General features: G+C 31.5%; 1 protein-coding gene across 2 annotated transcripts in view; it reads left to right on the top strand.

The window, feature by feature from the left end:
* The window catches only part of LOC129912198 (uncharacterized), a 254,318-nt gene that overhangs the window by 21,972 nt on the left and 213,483 nt on the right, over positions 1-18,863 (top strand). The window contains exon 2 of one of the 2 annotated variants that reach the window (XM_055990345.1): positions 4,411-4,473. The exons of the other annotated variant lie outside the window; for it this stretch is intronic. The gene's annotated coding sequence lies outside the window, so the exon portion shown is untranslated. The remainder of the gene's footprint in view (positions 1-4,410; positions 4,474-18,863) is intronic. 2 annotated transcript variants of the gene reach the window in all.

Below are 18,863 nucleotides of genomic sequence, written 5' to 3'. Positions count from 1 at the left end.
ACATGCAACTTGCCACATACGACTTGCCACATGCAACTTGCCACATGAAACATGTAACTTGCAACGTGTTGTGTGTTTTATGTTTGCCGTACTGCGGCGTACTGCATTTTTAAATACTAAAGTACTGCCTACTCTAAAGGTGAAACGACAGCCCTGCTACCCAGGGTGATCGCGTCATAATCCCTTTGACATTCTTGTCAAAAAGTAAATTTTCATACCCACCCTCCCATAAGAAGTATAACTTCAAAAAAAAAAAAAAAAAAATACAGACGAATTGAATACCTCCTCCTTTTTGGAAGTCGGTAAAAATTAAATCGAAATTTTCGTTTTATTCGAATTTTTGTCAGATGGTAGCTTGAGGCATTATATGATACCTTCTATTTTCAATATTTATGGTAAAAGTAATTCACTTACAAAAATAACTGTATCCAAACATTAGCCAATATAGTTTCTATTGAAATTCTTTATTTATTGAAAAATTAAATTAATTTGTTTGCATAGTATTTTTATTATTTTGTTGCATATGCAGGGTCTCTAAAAAGTAATGGAACAAACGAAATGTGCTGATAGGCCAACTTTAGATCTTTCAGAAATTGGTAACTTATTGATCCCAAATTCTTGAGGTTTTCGATTAAATATGCAGTTCTTGTGAAATACTTTGCAACAGTATTTTGATTCCTCTGCCCATTATTTATTTTTGTTTTTTACGATTCTTTCACTAAAACATTGCCTAACAATACGAAACAATTAATTAACAAAAATATTTTTTATTTCATACGCCATTTTTCTGCAAATTAATTAACAGTTCCAAGTTTCATAAAAACTCAATTTCTTACTTTTATTTCAGAACAACAAGACGAAAAAAATTTGTATTGTGTGACTCTGGTTTATTATTTTAAAAATATATCCCGGAATTGCAGTTTTCAAAAAAGTATAAAAGTTTCCAAAGTTGAAGTTAGATCAAAAAAAAATTTCAGTTTGAACTCAACAAAACTGTATTCATCATAACTTTTTTCTTATAATTTAAGTCGGATAAAGTGCTTTAAAAAAATGTAGGACTTTAAATTATCTACATTTTATACCTTAACAGTTTTTTTGTACAATGCACGGTTTTTGCACTATAGCTCATAAGACTGGAATTAGGCTCACAGGGTATGAAAATTATATTTTTGCTTCCAACACTACAAAAGCAAATCTTAGGAGGGGAAAGGGTGATTTTCTATTGTTTTGGTTTACCATTGTCCCAAAAAGTGCAAATTAAACCTAAGCACAAAAAATATTTTATATTTTTGTCGACCTGTGTTATTATACAATAAATTAGTATTACCAATTACCAATTTGGTAATGAACCTTGTCACTTCTTGTAGGTATAAACACCTTAACAAACCCATCACAGTATCTTCTACTACACTCTTTTGAAAAATATGAAAATAAAAAACCTAAATTTGATTAAGAGTAAATATATATGAAAAGAAAAACATCATAAAACCCACAAAATGTCTAAAATGATTAAGATGATAAAGTTTTTTTTTTTTTGTTCCATCTTCCGTTTTCTATAGAAAAATAAAGGCAATTTCTTCATAAAAATATTATATTCTACATAAAAGGTATATACCATAACTCCTTGAATGCAGTGCCATTGCCCTAATTTATATAAAGCTAACCATCATTTTTGTCCAGTTTTTATATTTTTGTACCTAGTATTTACCCACACAAAAAAAAAAATAATAATAACAATCCAGGTGTATACATAGTGTATCAAGTCAGTATAAAAGAACACATAGTGGTCTTGCTTTTTATTTTGTTTAGCGATAAAAGGAGGTCATAAAAATAAATTTATCATTCTGTCATTCGGAGGATATAAAAACGATATCATAAAAATTCTGCCTTAGGCAGTAAACAAAAATAAAAGCCATAATGGTCATTGCGCTAACTTCATTTAAAATGGCATCTCTCTAACAAAGAAAAAAGAGAAGAGAAAAAATAAAAATAAATAAAACAAAAATGAGAATGTGTCCTAAAATGGCTCTTCCTAACACGACTGTTTATACCATCGTCATATACCGAGTGCCGCCACCACTATTCGGATAGTCTGAGTTTGAGGGTGTTGTTAGCATATATCCCCTATTGATTGTTATTTTTATCCATCTAACTTCTAACTGAATGGAATATGCAATACCGGAACTTTCTCTCTCTCTCTGCTATGTGATGTGGTCGTTTTCCCACACACACATATCCTGAAGGGAAATTATACTAAAAATGGGAATCCGGACACTGTAGGGACATGTCACCTAACATTTCACTTATATCATGACACAACCAGAGCAAATTTTTGTTCACAAAAAAAAAAAAAAAAAGTCCTTGTTTGATATACACAGCAGCTACATTGATATCCTTATGTGTGAGGTACAATAAATACTAGGATACCTAATCCTGTTTTATGGATGTAAATTGGATGAAAGAAAATCCCACTTGAATTGAATTCTTCTTAACCATCCAACAGCATCAGTAACACAGCAGTCGTGTATAGAAAAATAGCAGCAGAAATGAAGGCCGCTCTCCCTAAAGTGAATATCCTGGAAATCCTGATGCAAGGACAACTTACCACATGGGCCACTGACTTCAGGTGTAAATGGAGTTATTTTCCCTCGCACCCAAGCGGATGTTTTTTTTTTTTTTTTTTTTTTTCTTTCTTTTAAATGCACTGGCACACAAGTAATTTACAGGTGCAAATCCGCCATTCAATATTTCAGCATATTAAGGTGCTGGAATCTGCTATTTCTATAACCCAGGCACCATCACCATAACCATACATATCTATATACTCTGACAACACCCATAGAAGAATATCAAGGATCGTTGCATCAGAAGAAGGAAAACTGTTCGTTCATGTGGGTAAAACGAAATAGGGGCTTTTGGGGGTATAGAGTTCACATATGCGCTTAAGGAGAGTTCAATATAAGGATATGGTGCATCACGTGGCTTGTGTTTTGTATCCCCAACCTAAGAGTCCTTGTTTCGTTCCCCATAGTGTATTCGTTTTTCATACACTTTTCTTTGCACTTTTCCTTGGAAGGATTACGTCCATAGGTTATGTTCAGGATGGCAGTTTTGAGAGAGTCCTTGAATGTGCTAAATTTTCAAAAAAGCTTCTTCCATCCTAGATTTTTTGCTCTTTTTTTTTTTTGTATTGTTGTTGTTGTTGTTGCTGTTGTATTGTTGAGAGTTTCTAGTATTCCCTACATATCCTTTTGAAGGAGAATTTTAAATGAAACAGAACTATAAGCATCCACTTGGAATGGTTATAAATTAGGGAAACACATCACCTTTACCCATCGTTTGGCGTGTTCGCCACCTAAGTGGACTTATATTCCAGGATGAGGAGGAGGATTTGTGTTTAAACGAGCGCGCTTTACAAAAAATAAAAGGGTTAATATACCCGCTAGCTTGCGCTGTCGTTTATTTATTCTGAGTGACAGGGTATTGGGGTGTTTAATGGGCTTCTGGACATGATATAATTGACATTTGACGTGGGATCAAAAGCTGAAAGTTTTCTTCTTTAGCTTTGTCTATTTTTTTTTTTTTTTTTCAATGAAGGTGGCAGGATAGACACATAATTGAAAAAGTATTGGATACTATTTTATTTGAGAAACAAAAAAAAAAATAGAGAAATGGGGAAAAAATTAAATTTTTAAACAGCTAGCGGATTGATGTTTGAAAGAAGAGGGTTCTTGGTAAGACTTGAGTGGAAATATTAATTGATGTCTAGAGGGAGTTTTGTGTTTTTTTTTTTTTAAGTTTTTTATTCAATTCTGTAAAGTGGTTCTGTATTTTTGTTATTTTATTTCCTTTTTGATTTGATGGAAGAAAAGTTTTTTTTTTCGGATTAACTCTCAATTAAGACAATGGAAGTTATTTGTGAGTGTTTGACATTTGATGTCTTTTTTTTAGAGATTGGAGTTGTAGATGGGTGTTTATTATAGGTTTTATGTCTATCAACAAATTTAAGACAGATGTCATTAATTACAAAATTAGTCTAGACTTATTTTAATTGAGTAAAAATTTAATGAAGTCTAATAAGAAAAGGTGTTTTTCGCAACACAAACATTTTATTTTAACTAAGAACTAGGGGGTGTTAATACCATGAGAAAGACAATGAGAATTAATGTACCTACATTACAGTGTCAAGTCAAGTTTTTGTGACATTTATATTGATTATTTTTTATATGGATCCATGGTAGTTGAAAATTGTGTATCTGGGTTTTCTGGATTCTGAATTTCGGAATTGTATCTGTCTCCCAATTTAATGTATCGATTTAAATATATAATTTTACACCCTAAATCGTTTTTTAATATTTTTAATCATTAATATTCACTTTTAGAGATTTAATTTTAAAAATGTATTTTCAGGTGGGTACATTTATCCATTGGACTGCTTGCGTTTTAATTATAATCCCGCTTATGAAATTTGAGGTAAGTAATTCACTCAAGGATTCACTCATTCTGTAATCGAATAGAACACGTCAAATCGCTTCCACTCAATTCGGTTTTTTTTTGTGTTTGAGTGTTTTTCTGTGAAATTTCAAATGTATGTATATCTATTGTATTTATTTATTTTTCTTTCAAACGAAATCTTTTAAATTTTTCAAAAATGGCAATGTTCAAGAAAATAATGGGGAAGTTGGTTTCAAAAATATTTTAAGTAAGTTTGAAAATTAATTAAAGCATTTATTTCGGAAAACAATAATTTATTTCAAAACCTGACATTTTTAATTATAAACCATAGGGCAAAATTACTTACGATGATCAGGTATGGCATTACGATGATGGAGAATGCCAAAAAAGTGAATCTCGCAATTCTGTGTATCTATCTGTCTGACTCTATCACGAGCTGCAGCCTAAACCAAGATTTACTTCAAAATTGGTAGTTAAGGGGTTTTAGATGATTCTCTAGAGGGTATATTGATTTTGTTTTTTAGGACCAACATTTATGGAAAAAGATTGTTTTTCTCAAAAACGACTCCAAAGATTTTGATAAAAAAAAATACATGTAATATGGCAAATAAAGTCATAGTTTTGAAACAGAAATATAATTTTTGAGACCATTATTAACGGTACCTACTTGCCATAGAAACGTTTTTTTTCACGTCTGACTTTTTCCTAAAGGGGCAATACCGATTTCAATGACAATTTTTGTACAAAAAGGTTTAAGTATTTCCGATATTAAGAAAAGAAAAATCATTTTGAATTATGAAAGTAAAGATAAAGTTTTTTTTTCGAAACATCATTTTTTTGAAAACGGACCAATAAGTTTTATTGAAACCTTGTTCTTATCTGTCGATTAATATTACTTTTTTAAAGGAATAGGTACTTACCAAGATTTTTTTGGAAAAATTTTTATGTTATAAATTTTTTTTTTAAATGACTCTTATAATTTTATTTCGAGAAATTGGGCACGTTCAGGAAATATTAGGGACTAGATATTTAGGCAACGTCATTTTCTGAACGGAAATTTGAGTAAATTGACTAAATTAGTTTGGATGCGATGCTATTGTCAAATTTCGAAATTTATTTAAGAATTTTACTGGTCGCATGGGTAAGACACCAAATTTCACTTAACTGTAATGAATAAATAAAATTAATTATAAACGATAATGCACTTTTTAGTTGTTTTTCACACAAATAAATGTAATTTTGCTAAATTAATTCTTTAGTAATTAAAAACAATCTGCTGTCATGTTGACAAAAAAAACTTTCCTAAACTTTTAGGGAAAATTTTCTTGCCTAACTTTCCAGTCAGCTTTCCAATAAAATTACCTAAATTGGAAGGATTTTTTTTGACAGCTGACCAATCAGAGACCGAGAAATTACCTAAATATCTAGTCCCTAACGTTTCTGAACCTGCCCATTCTATGTTACAAAAGAAATTAAATGACATATACTTATTTTCGTGGTCAAAACAATTTTAAGAATGTTTTTGTAACTCTAAACCAAATTAATATATTTATTTTTAAGTCTTTAATATGTGCGACTTATTCGTGCATTTTATTTTCTTTCGATTAATAAGGTGACATTCACAAGATGCATCAGCGAAACAGCCACAGGAAAACAAAATAAACTGCAGTTACTAGCTAGCCACATAGATACCAATTTAGAATAGATTATTTTTTCCCAAAATATGTTATTTAAACAAAGTATATCTTCTTATTAAAAACCGTTGTTCAGAAATCATAATTACATAGCTTAACTTTGCGCCTTTTGAGACGTTACAAGACTTAGTGTATAATACAGCAGTCGGTTAAATAATAAATATTTTTCTGATTTTTGGTACCGTTGTTTACATGTCTTAATGAACATCCTACGTTATCAAATGCGACTGTCGAACGCAATATTGTCAAAAATTAAAAAAAATATGGTTAGTTATAATATTACGTTATTGACATTTTTTCAAAAAAAAAATCCTAAAGAGATAAATTTAACAAGACTTTCAAATTTGAGAATTTATTGACAGTTTTGCATTTTGAAAAAGTTGCGTTCTTTTACAAATCTTTTTTTTTTTATTTCTGCAAAAGTCAAAAAATACATTATTTTTACTTACAATTTTTTAAGCTAAATTGAAATAAATACTGCTACCTTTTTTGACTCAATCAACAATCTTTTTTGCTGATTTTTAAGTGTCATTCCGATTCCTGTTGTATATCTTATGCATAAAACTTAAATCCTTAAATAAACTTCCTGAACTTAAACTTGACTTCCTTGTTGGTTTTTTTGTTCTGCACTTGATCAGAACTATAATATAACCAAAGTATTCTCATGGACTTTCAATTCATTCATTTATTGTAGAATAAACACAAAACACTGAGGGAAATGATTGCCACTGAATTCTGATATATTTATGAGGGTGGGGCAAATGTTTATTTTGTCAAATAACCTACCGATATCCTTTATTATCATTCATTTTTTCTTCTCCCATTTTTTTTTTTTTTTTTTTTTTTTGTCAATTCAATAAATTATTATAGCCTGGGAAGAAATCTCGACTTGACAAAGAATTTCTACCATACATCCTTTATTTTTGCTCAACATAAAATCTTATTTCTCACCATATCAGCAGAGGACACAACAAAATGGGTACGTGTGTACAATTTTTATTATATTTTTCTCAATATTCAGCAAACTCTTAAGGAAAAATTTTTTTCTTTCTTTTTTATCATAACTCTCAAAAAATACTAACAACATAAAAAAAGGAAGGAAATAACAGGAACAACAACAACGACGAACCAAAAAAAAAAAAAAACTTACTCCCCATGCGACTTATCGGCCCAATCGATTGGCAAATGGCAAAGTATCTTCGCACACACTATCTTTGGGAATGTCCTTTGGCTATTTAAGGTACCGGATATACTCCCAAATAGATACCCACATAATCTTGTATCCTCTTGAAAGATTTGCTAAATCATTAAATTTCCGATTTGTCCTCGGGGCGAACACACTATATGGCTAGCTACATCACACCGACACACCGCACCAGCCCTTTTGGGGCGGAGGAGTACCTACAGAGCTTGCCCTTGCTTGTGATTTTGGATTTTGCCTTTGCTCTGATGCCTTGTCCTGGTTGTCATGTTCACATCTTTTGTGTTAGTACAAGAAAAAAAAAAAGAAAAAAAAAACTACATCCTTCGATTGGGAGTCCATTTATGAGGGAGCGCATAGCCAGTTCCGAAAATGGACTGAAATAACAAAAGGATTTCGATTACATCGAATAACTCATTAATTGGCAGATGTTACCTATATGTACAATCCAAGAGTGTCAGCTACCAGATTACCAAATACCAAAAAGGCTTATTGGTAAGAACAGGCTTCCAGTGTGTAAGCCCCAGCACTGTGCAGCATCCTTTGGTTCAACAGCTATATCTCCGTGTGTATAGATTTTGCTTTGGTCTGCATGGTCGACTTTTAACGATGCTTTTTCTCTTTCAATGTACATATAGCTGCTAGTGCTAGATCCTTTATAAACGAAGCCAAAGGACGGCGATTTTCCGTACGGGTGTTCGGTTTCAGACGGGCGGTTTCATTTTTTTTGTGTGATTTTTTTTTTGTGTTGGTTGGTTGTTCGTTGCCTTTTAATTTCCTGGCACCATATACCGGACGCAGAATAGAGATAGATACGAGTATAGATAGAACATAGCATGGTTGTCCAATAAGACTTTGTCGTGTTCGTCAAAAAAGGAAAAAGACCTGATTCGGAGAATGTGCGTGGGTATTTCAATTTTAGTATTCGATGTTGGTTATGGGTGGTGTTTTATATTTTCTTAAAGCTTCTTAAATAATTTTGAATTTCATAAGTTAACGTGATTTGCCTGGTTAATGAACTTAAATACTTACATTTTTTATGAGCAATAGAAAATGTAAAACAATATAAATGTTTTGGATTCAAAGAAAATTAATACCTACCTATAAAAATTCGTATGCATAAAGGCTTGTTCTGTATTAAAAATATAAGAAACAGTTAAAATTAAATGCTCACATTATAATTTGTTGAAGAGACATTAAAATATTTCAAAATTGTCAAAAATTACAATCCTTCCATTTAGCATGTTATTTCCAATAAGCTTGATCGATAATGGTTTTAATTTTAGAACACTTTTTACTTCTACTCTAGTTCACAATAATCTTTCTCAGCGATAATCAAACATAAGTAGTATAGGGTTTAAGATGGAATTATGATAGATGCAGAAAAGAAGACCCAAAAATTTCGTTACGTTTTAATAAACTTTTATAGTGGTGAAGCATAAAAAGATGTGGCAATAGGATTGACCCCTGAGGAATACCAACAATAATTCACAGGAAGAAAAATATCACTGTGCTTAAGCTTTTTAACAATGTACTTACAAATGGAAGGCTAAAAGCTGAAGTGAACCATTTCACAAAAAGTGAATTCGGAGATATAACGAGTCAAAGTAAATCTGACACCATTGGTGAAAATTTTTCTTGAATAAATGACACTTTGAAACGAAACACTTTTTGACCAAACTAATGACAGATATTAATAGAGTAAAAGCTTGCGCATTTTTTGATACTAAATTTGAATTTTTTTTTTTTTTACTTGGTCCGTTACAGCTGTGAGACCTCCATACTTACTTAGGGTGACCATTGTGGATTTGGACCTTGCCCAACAAGCTTCTCTAATGAGCTGTATACCTATACATTGTCCTTTGTACCTACTTGCATGCGCCGACAATGTGACTTTCTCTACTGCGCCTTAGTAAAAGATCCTTTGCATAGGACGACCAACCCTCATTGCTACACCAGTTGAAAGTTATATTCGTTGTAATATTTGTAGGTAGTGTCTAAGGATATAATTTGCACATATTTTGCCTAGCGATATCCTGTCATAGAATAGAATTTCCAAACTTTAAAGTTAATTTTTTAATTTTTTTTTTTTTTGAAATGCAAAAAGCAAAAGGCTATTTTCTTAACAAAAAACTGATAGAAAAAAAATTAATATTAGAATCTATAGATATTATAATAAATTATATTAAATTCACACATAAAAACAAAAAATGGCAAAAATCTACAACTCGACATTTTCCAAATTTTTAATTTAACTTAATATTTTTGAGAAGTTATTTGTTTCCCTTGGTGCTTTTTGGTGTTAATCATTTACGCCGCCATTACTTGTAAGATAATGAAATTTGGTACACTGAAGTATATTAGTACGTACAGAAAATACCAAAACCTTTGTGATTAAAAATGGCTGGCAGAATAAGCGTTTAAAAAGAATTTTTATTTTCAGAACAGTATATAAGATAGGCATTTAGATAAATGGATGCCATTTAAATCTGAATTTACGTATAACTGTTCATATTCAATGAAAAAAAAAAATTAAAAAATTTGAAAACAAAGTCCGAAAAGTATTAAATCAATATTTCTTGATTTTTTTTTCTTAATTAGCTACAATTTTGAAAATTTTTCAGAGAATTTTGTCAAAAAATTGATAATATTGGTGTTATGTTATTGTCAGCTATGTTTTGAAGAAAATTTAAAACAAGAGATGAAAAATATAATAATAATCATTTTTAGCAAAAAAAACAAAACCGACTTCCATGGATAAAAACTGGGTTTTTTGGTTTTTAAAATAGTTAATATGGCTAAAAGTGAACGAAATTGAATTTGGACCAGCCGCCAGCTTTCCAATACAAAAAGCATTATCAAAATTGGTTCACTCAGTCCAAAGTTATGCGGTAACAAACATAAAAACAAAAAAACAAAAAATACAGACAAATTGAATACCTCCTCCTTTTTGGAAGTCGGTAAAAATTACAAAGCTGCACAAAAATAAATATTTAATTTTTGATTGAATCAAAATTTATTTAATACCTTGTAGGTTTAAATATTTTTAATTTGAATCCGAAGCAAAAACAAAAACCTATGAAGTCACGTTTCGAAAATTAAAGCTCATCTTGAAGTTCTTATATCCCAAAAATGTGATGCCATACATTTTTTTTAAATTTGGATTCGAACTTGAATATTAGAAATCAACATAAAACCTATATTTTGGTACCTACACGAAAAATTAAATATGTAGGTACCTACCTATTTAGGTTTCTTGAGCATAGTAATTATTTTTATTTTGTTTTTTTTTTTTTTTGTTTTTAATTTCTTTTTCAACTTTTTAGCTTAATCATATACTTCAATGTACCAAATCTCATGACTTTTCTTTAAAAAATGACAGCGAAAATGATATTTGATCCCAAAAATGATCAAAAGCACCACTGTATTTGTATTTTGGCGGTGGGTAAGATTATAAAACAAATTTTAAGCGTGGTGCGGCAGTGTTTCGGTGGTAACTTTGCTAAAAGTATTTTTCGATCGCAGTGCGGTGGTCTGCCTCTTGAAAAACAGTGCGACAATACTTTGGTGGTAGTTGGGCGAAATTTCATGTCTGCCTTTGGGCAGAGTTGTTTCGTAATCGACATTATAAAAATAGCAGAAGTGATTTCTTCAAATTCTCAGCATCACTTGCAACTCTTATACGATGTTTCCTTTTCCGTATTTGCCAGATTTATTTCTAGGATTATATAGACTTGAAATATTCTCAATAGGTATAAAAAAAAAATTTATTCCTATAAGCCTTAACTGGCTGATACAAAATTGGCTCTAAATGAAAAATGAGTAACTCTTCAGTGTAAGACAAAACACGCTTTTTTGAAGTTATACTTCTTATGGGAGGGTGGGTATGAAAATTTACTTTTTGACAAGAATGTCAAAGGGATTATGACGCGATCACTCTGGGTAGCAGGGCTGTCGTTTCACCTTTAGAGTAGGCAGTACTTTAGTATTTAAAAATGCAGTACGCCGCAGTACGGCAAACATAAAACACACAACACGTTGCAAGTTACATGTTTCATGTGGCAAGTTGCATGTGGAAAGTCGTATGTGGCAAGTTGTATGTGGCAAGTAGCATGTGGCAAGTTGTATGTGGCAAGTTGCGTGTGGCAAGTTGCATGTGGCAAGTTGCGTGTGGCAAGTTGCATGTGGCAAGTTGCATGTGGTAATTTCCATGTGGCAAGTTGCCAGGGTTGCAAAAAGCTCACATTTCAGCTCAGCTCACAGCTCAGCTCAAATTTGCGCTAGGTACCATAGCTTAGCTCATTTGAGCTGAGCTGAAAGTGAGCTGAGCTGAAAGTAAGCGCCCCAACTTCCAACACCTATATCTCGGAATTTTGAAGAAAATGAAAAAAAATTTTTTGATGCCAAAAGGTAGCGGGTACTCTAACCTACATTTGGGTACAACTCTCATTCCTGTAGGTCCACGCGTTCTCAAACCGGGAGAACTTAAAAGTAAAAAAAAAATAGGCACGATTCTGAAAAAATAGGCATGATGTGGCGGTTTAACATGGAAGGCCATTTTTTAAAAATCTGAAAATGTGCAAAGCGTAGGCCCATGACACAAGCTATCATTTGGCATCACTCCCAAAAATTGCTCTCAAGCGGCTTAGCTTCCAGGAGCGTTCAAAGATTCGGGGATTTTTCGACAAAAAATGTTACCCCAACTTTCAAACGCGATTTTCTCGGAATTTTGAAAAAAATCGAAAAACCGGATTATACCACTATCGGCTAGTTGAGAATATAAGCTTTCATATGGCACCACTCCCCTGTCTCTAGATCAAAGCGCTCCAACGCCTATATCGCGGAATTTTGAAGAAAATGAAAATAAAATTTTTTGATGCCAAAAGGTAGCGGGGACTTTAACCTACATTTGGGTACAATTCCCATCCCTGTAGGTCCACGCGTTCTCAAACCGGGAGAACTTAAAAGTAAAAAAAAAAAATAGGCACGATTCTGAAAAAATAGGCATGATGTGGCATGCCTGGAAGGCGATTTTTTAAAAAATCTGATAATGTGCAAAGCGTAGGCCCATGACACAAGCTATCATTTGGCATCACTCCCAAAAATTGCTCTAAAGCGGCTTAGCTTCCAGGAGCGTTCAAAGATTCGGGGATTTTTCGAAAAAAAAAATTTACCCCAACTTTCAAAACCGATTTTCCCGGAATTTTGAAAAAAGTCGAAAAACCGGATTGTACCGGAATTTTTTTTTTATGATAAAAAAATAGCTCAGGGAAATTAGTCAAAATATGGGCATGAAATCGCATTTTTCGCGGGACAAAATTTTTTTCATGGAATGTGTTCGGGTGGTTGCCCTTATCATAAAAGTCAATTTGTTGGGAAAATTGGAGGTTGGGAACAGCCGCCATTTTGGAAAAGAGATTGGTATCGTTTTTATTGAATAGCTCCATTGTTATTCATTTTAACAAAAAATGACAAAGGTAAGACTTATCAACAATAAAATTATCTAAAAAATGATATACAAAACAATTCCGTGAGTTGATTAAATAAAATTTTACAGTTGGTCAAAGTGCGGGTTTGTTTCGCAAGGTTGGGACAAAATGACATTTGTTCATATATCTGACGAACTTTTGATTTGTTTGGATAATTCTTTAAGAATGAATTATAGTACTTATAATTACCTTTAAAATGAGCCCACAATCGTTATTGTAACCATCGTATTGTAGAAGTAATCCAACTCCGAAACTCTCCATGTACTAGTCAAAAGTGAGAAAAAAGCTAGTTTTTTGCTAGTAGGCCGAGAAAATTTTGGGAGTAGAGGTTTAACCAAAATATAAGTACGCAGTTTTGCAGCCATACGCGTGTTAATGTCGATTTCAAAGGTCTGATAACTCTAATTTTGTGTTTTATACGGTTTTTGGGGGGTTAAATAACGTAAGTTTTCCAATTAACGTGAATGGGCTAAATTTATACTATTTGAAATTATAAATGTACAAGCTGATGCTCTTTTATTTTTCCTAAATCTAGACACCCCAATCTTGAGGATGTGACCAATAGAACTCAAGATAGAAGCCGTTTATACGATTATGTTTTAGAGGCTTTTTTGTTTCGATTTTTGTTTGTTTATTTGAATTGAAAAGCCTGATATGGTTAGTTAAAAAAGCTTATATCGTGAGTTCTATTAACCTCATAGCAAAGATTGAGGTGTCCAGATTTAGGAAAAATAATAGAGCATCAGCTTGTATATTTATAATTTCAAATAGTATAAATTTAGCCCATTCACGTTAACTGGAAAACTTACCTTATTTAACCCCCCAAAAACCGTATAAAGCACAAAATTAGAGTTGTCAGACCTTTGAAATCGACATTGACACGCGTATGGCTGCAAAACTGCGTACTTATATTTTGGTTAAACCTCTACTCCCAAAATTTTCTCGGCCTACTAGCAAAAAACTAGCTTTTTTCTCACTTTTGACTAGTACATGGAGAGTTTCGGAGTTGGATTACTTCTACAATACGATGGTTACAATAACGATTGTGGGCTCATTTTAAAGGTAATTATAAGTACTATAATTCATTCTTAAAGAATTATCCAAACAAATCAAAAGTTCGTCAGATATATGAACAAATGTCATTTTGTCCCAACCTTGCGAAACAAACCCGCACTTTGACCAACTGTAAAATTTTATTTAATCAACTCACGGAATTGTTTTGTATATCATTTTTTAGATAATTTTATTGTTGATAAGTCTTACCTTTGTCATTTTTTGTTAAAATGAATAACAATGGAGCTATTCAATAAAAACGATACCAATCTCTTTTCCAAGATGGCGGCTGTTCCCAACCTCCAATTTTCCCAACAAATTGACTTTTATGATAAGGGCAACCACCCGAACACATTCCATGAAAAAAATTTTGTCCCGCGAAAAATGCGATTTAAATTACTAATTTCCCTGGGCTAAAAGAAATATTTTACTAAAAAAATAGAAATATATTTACTATCAAAAACACCAAGAGAAAAGATCACGAAAAATTATCTGTCTTATTTATAAAAATATTTATGGGCCTTACTAATAATCAAATTTAAAGCTTTAATTTTTACCTTAATTCTACATTTTTCACAATACCAAAAACCAATTTAATAGTCAGGTTAAAGGCTAACTCTAGGTTAAATTTTATAGTTGAGTTTCCCAACTATAAATTTTAATCGAGTGTTAAAATAATTCCATTAATAACTAGAACCAAACATCTTAAGCTATGGTGTTTTATAAAAGTTTAAAATATCTTCATATTTCATTATACTTTCCAAATAAAAATCAATGTATCCTCTCACCCAGCTCAGCTCACTTTACCTTAGCTCACCCAACAGCTCAGCTCAGCTCACCGACAGCTCAGCTCACCCAACAGCTCAGCTCAAGCATCAGCTCAGCTCACTTTCAGCTTAGCTCAAATGAGCTGAGCTATGGTACATAGCTCAAAAGTGAGCTAGCTCAAAATTTGAGCTGAGCTGTGAGCTGAGCTCAGCTAACTTTTGAGCTTTGTAGCAACCCTGCAAGTTGCATATTGCTACTACTAGTGCTGAAGCACACACAATCCTCATAAAATTAAAATATAGCATATTTTATGCGCAATTTGTTTACTTTCGTTAGGCATATACCGTACGTTCTGAACCGCACAACATGAGTAAATTTCACAGATTAAATTGAAAACTACATGGACGCAAGGAGGATGAAAGAATTAATTTATTGTTCACTTGATAAAAATGTAAAAAACGAAGTGTGGATTAATTAATTTAATAATAGAATTTAAAAATATCAAATGAAATTCATTTACATATACTGAATGAGAAGTATAACTTCAGTCGCGTGTACATGTGTACACACACTCTTTTTTTTATGTAATCAAGACTCACTCGTAAGAGTATGAAGATATTCTGATTGAATATTTCTAAAAAGAAATATCTTAAATTTCATTAACAAAACACACAAAAAAAAAAAACATAAGAAAGCATTTTGAAATTTTTAATTAAAAAACCTGTTGTGTTATCCGTTCTAAGAATTAATGTCCCTTATGAAAAATCAATATTATTAATTTACATCCCAAAAAATAAAACGAAACTTGGAATTTAAATATAAAAATTAAAATTAATTGAAAAATCCCACAAACGAAAAAAAAAGTATCAGATGTTTTCGTGTAGGTTATTCTATAGTCTTATCCCTTATTCCAAAACTAACCTTGTTTATTTATAATGAACGTTTATTAAAAACCATTAATTTTTTTCTTAACTCAGAAATTTTGTACATTTATTTACATTTTATCTAATATTTTCTCATCCTTTGTTCAAACAAGAAAATAAAAAAGTCCATCCCAAATGTTCCACAAAATGACCCTCATTATAGTGAAATTATCTTATTTATCCATTGGGGATAACCAAAATAAATAGATTCCGGACTTGGGCAAGAATACAAAATAAAAAAAAAAAACCCACTCACACACAAAAATGTTACACAAGTCTCTGATGATAAAAATCAAAACCTATCACCAAGAACCACAAAAAATTCATTTCATAGAAATTCAACATAATTAAACTTATTTGAAGCTAGAAATTTTCCCAAAATGAAAAAAAAAGTTACCCTAAAGTTGCCTCAAGAGATATCCCTTTCTTCTTCTTCTAAAAAAAAAAAAATAAAGAGAAAATAAAAACAAATCATGAAAAAAACGAGTGTTTTGGGGGTGATTTGTGATCTTAACAGTTAACACCCCGCCCAAACACAAGCAACAACGACAAAACTCTATGCAGCAACTCAATTGGCAATTAAACGATTTCCATAGTTAAAATGTAAATTTCCGCAACCCAACCCAACCCTAACCATCATTCTTCGTTTTGTCCCAACAAAACCCCCCTCCCCCCCACACACACACACACAAAGTAACGCAGTAACTCTATGGGGAAATAATTGTACGATAGAAAAGTTTATTTTATATGCGACCTCTAGCAGCTCATCGCCATCATCATCATTGGCAACATTGCTACTCTGCCTGCTGCCATAGATAGAACACAAGCCATGACTGCGTTGTCGTGCTCGTTGTCATTTCGTTTCTTCTTTGCAGCAGAAGCAATAATAGTAAAAAAAATAAGCTCGCAAATTCACCTTAAGGGATGGTTTCCTTAGCTTTATGGCTCCCAGCTCTGTCATTTTGATGCCCCATTCATGGTATAGTAGGTATATATACTCGTTCTGGTGCTTGGTATATTGAGCCTCATCAGCTTCATATACTGATACACAGATATAGCTTTATCTCTAAGCCCAATATTGACATTAATACCATTTCGGATTTTGTACTTTTTTTTTGCTGTTGGTTGTACCGATGCCGAGCAAAACTGGGGGTCTGTGTGTTTCTGTTTGGCGCTATGCTCAAGGGTGTCAGCTCATTATGCATCCCTTAAAACTCGTTAATATTCCCTTAGTTAAGGATTTTCGTATAATATCTATAGCAAAAAGATTGTGTAGGTATATCGCCAGAATACACACAAGGGGTCATCTGTCTTGGATTATTGTTGTTCTCCTAAACCCAAAAACATTAAACAAAACAAAAAAATAGATAGTATGGTAGTTGTTATGTGTTATTAATACTAATATCTCTGATTAACCCAAACTTTTGCCTTTTTTGTGGACAAAAAAATATCTGAAATTTAATTAATTAACCAATTAGTTTTTGCTCCCTTTTATGTGGTGTCTAATGTTATGGTAAGCAAGACTGGAGGTTGGAAAAAAGTTAATAGGTTTGAAATGAGAATTTTACATGTAAATTTGTTGTTGATGTTTGGAATATTGAAAGGTTTCTTTTTTATTTTGGAAAAAATTGCAATCTAAGAATCATGAAGAAGTATTTTGTGAAGGCTTTTTTTCATCTTCATCATCTCTTTTTCAAAAATTTTTTTACATACCCAAAAACTTTTTTTTCATCTAAATTCATTTTTATTGGCCCATCTTTTTTAACTTGTGTGTGTCTATAGTAAAACTATTGTAAAAAAAAATTCTGTAAGAATTAAAAAAAAGTTTCAAAATTTCTTTGTTACACATAAAATTGTATGGTATAGGTAGGTAGGAGATGTTTTTGTAATTTTAAAATCAAAATTAAATTAAAAATATACTTTTCTGAATTTTTTTTAACGATATAGGTACCTATGTATTAGGGTGGGTCAAAAACATCGAAAATTTTTTTTTTGATTTGGTACTCCGAAAAATCGATTGCTAGACCCCTCTAGAATATACACACCAAATATGAGCTCTTTATATTAATGGGAAGGTCCTCCGCTTTGCAATTTTCCATTTTTACATCAAGCTTCTACTAAAAAAAAATAATTTTTTTATTTATTGACTTTTTAGCAAATTTCTTTTCATATTCTTGTAGGAAATTGATCGCTCTACAAAAAAGGCCATATACACTTTTTTTGTTTATCTAACCGTTGAATAGATATTTGAGGTCCAAAAACGGAGAAAATCTTTAAAAATTCGTTTTTTGTTCTTAATTTTGTAACAAATTGAAAAATTGTAATGATCAAACGCGCAAGACATATTCTTGTTGGAAATTGATTTCTCCACAAAAAAGGTCTTATTAACTTTTTTCATTAATCTAACCATTCTAAAGATATTCGAGGTCAAAGTTAAAAAAAAATATAAAAACATTTTATATTTAAAAAAAATTTCTTATTCACTGAAACTTCATTATTTTCAAATTAGCAAGATATATTCTTGTAGGGGCTTAAACGTTCTACAAAAAAATCTTTGGAATGAAATTGATTGCTTTAACCGTTTAGAAGATATTCGTATCCAAATCGCAATGCATACGGGTCATAAGAAAACTATTGAAATCAGTGAGCATTGGTTTGGATACGAATATCTTCTAAACGGTTAAAGCAATCAATTTCATTCCAAGGAATTTTTTGTAGAACGTTTAAGCCCCTACAAGAATATATCTTGCTAATTTGAAAATAATGAAGTTTCAGTGAATTAGAATTTTTTTTTAAATATAAAATGTTTTTATATTTTTTTTTAACTTTGACCTCGAATATCTTTAGAATGGTTAGATTAATGAAAAAAGTTAATAAGACCTTTGTTGTGGAGAAATCAATTTCCAACAAGAATATGTCTTGCGCGTTTGATCATTACAATTTTTCAATTTGTTACAAAATTAAGAACAAAAAACGAATTTTTAAAGATTTTCTCCATTTTTGGACCTCAAATATCTATTCAACGGTTAGATAAACAAAAAAAGTGTATATGGCCTTTTTTGTAGAGCGATCAATTTCCTACAAGAATATGAAAAGAAATTTGCTAAAAAGTCAATTAATAAAAAAATTATTTTTTTTTAGTAGAAGCTTGATGTAAAAATGGAAAATTGCAAAGCGGAGGACCTTCCCATTAATATAAAGAGCTCATATTTGGTGTGTATATTCTAGAGGGGTCTAGCAATCGATTTTTCGGAGTACCAAATCAAAAAAAAAATTTTCG

Source organism: Episyrphus balteatus, chromosome 2, assembly GCF_945859705.1.
Source record: "Episyrphus balteatus chromosome 2, idEpiBalt1.1, whole genome shotgun sequence".
Classification (NCBI taxonomy): domain Eukaryota; kingdom Metazoa; phylum Arthropoda; class Insecta; order Diptera; family Syrphidae; genus Episyrphus; species Episyrphus balteatus.
The sequence above is the reverse complement of the archived record's forward strand: the minus strand, read 5'-3'. Positions and strand labels throughout refer to the sequence as shown.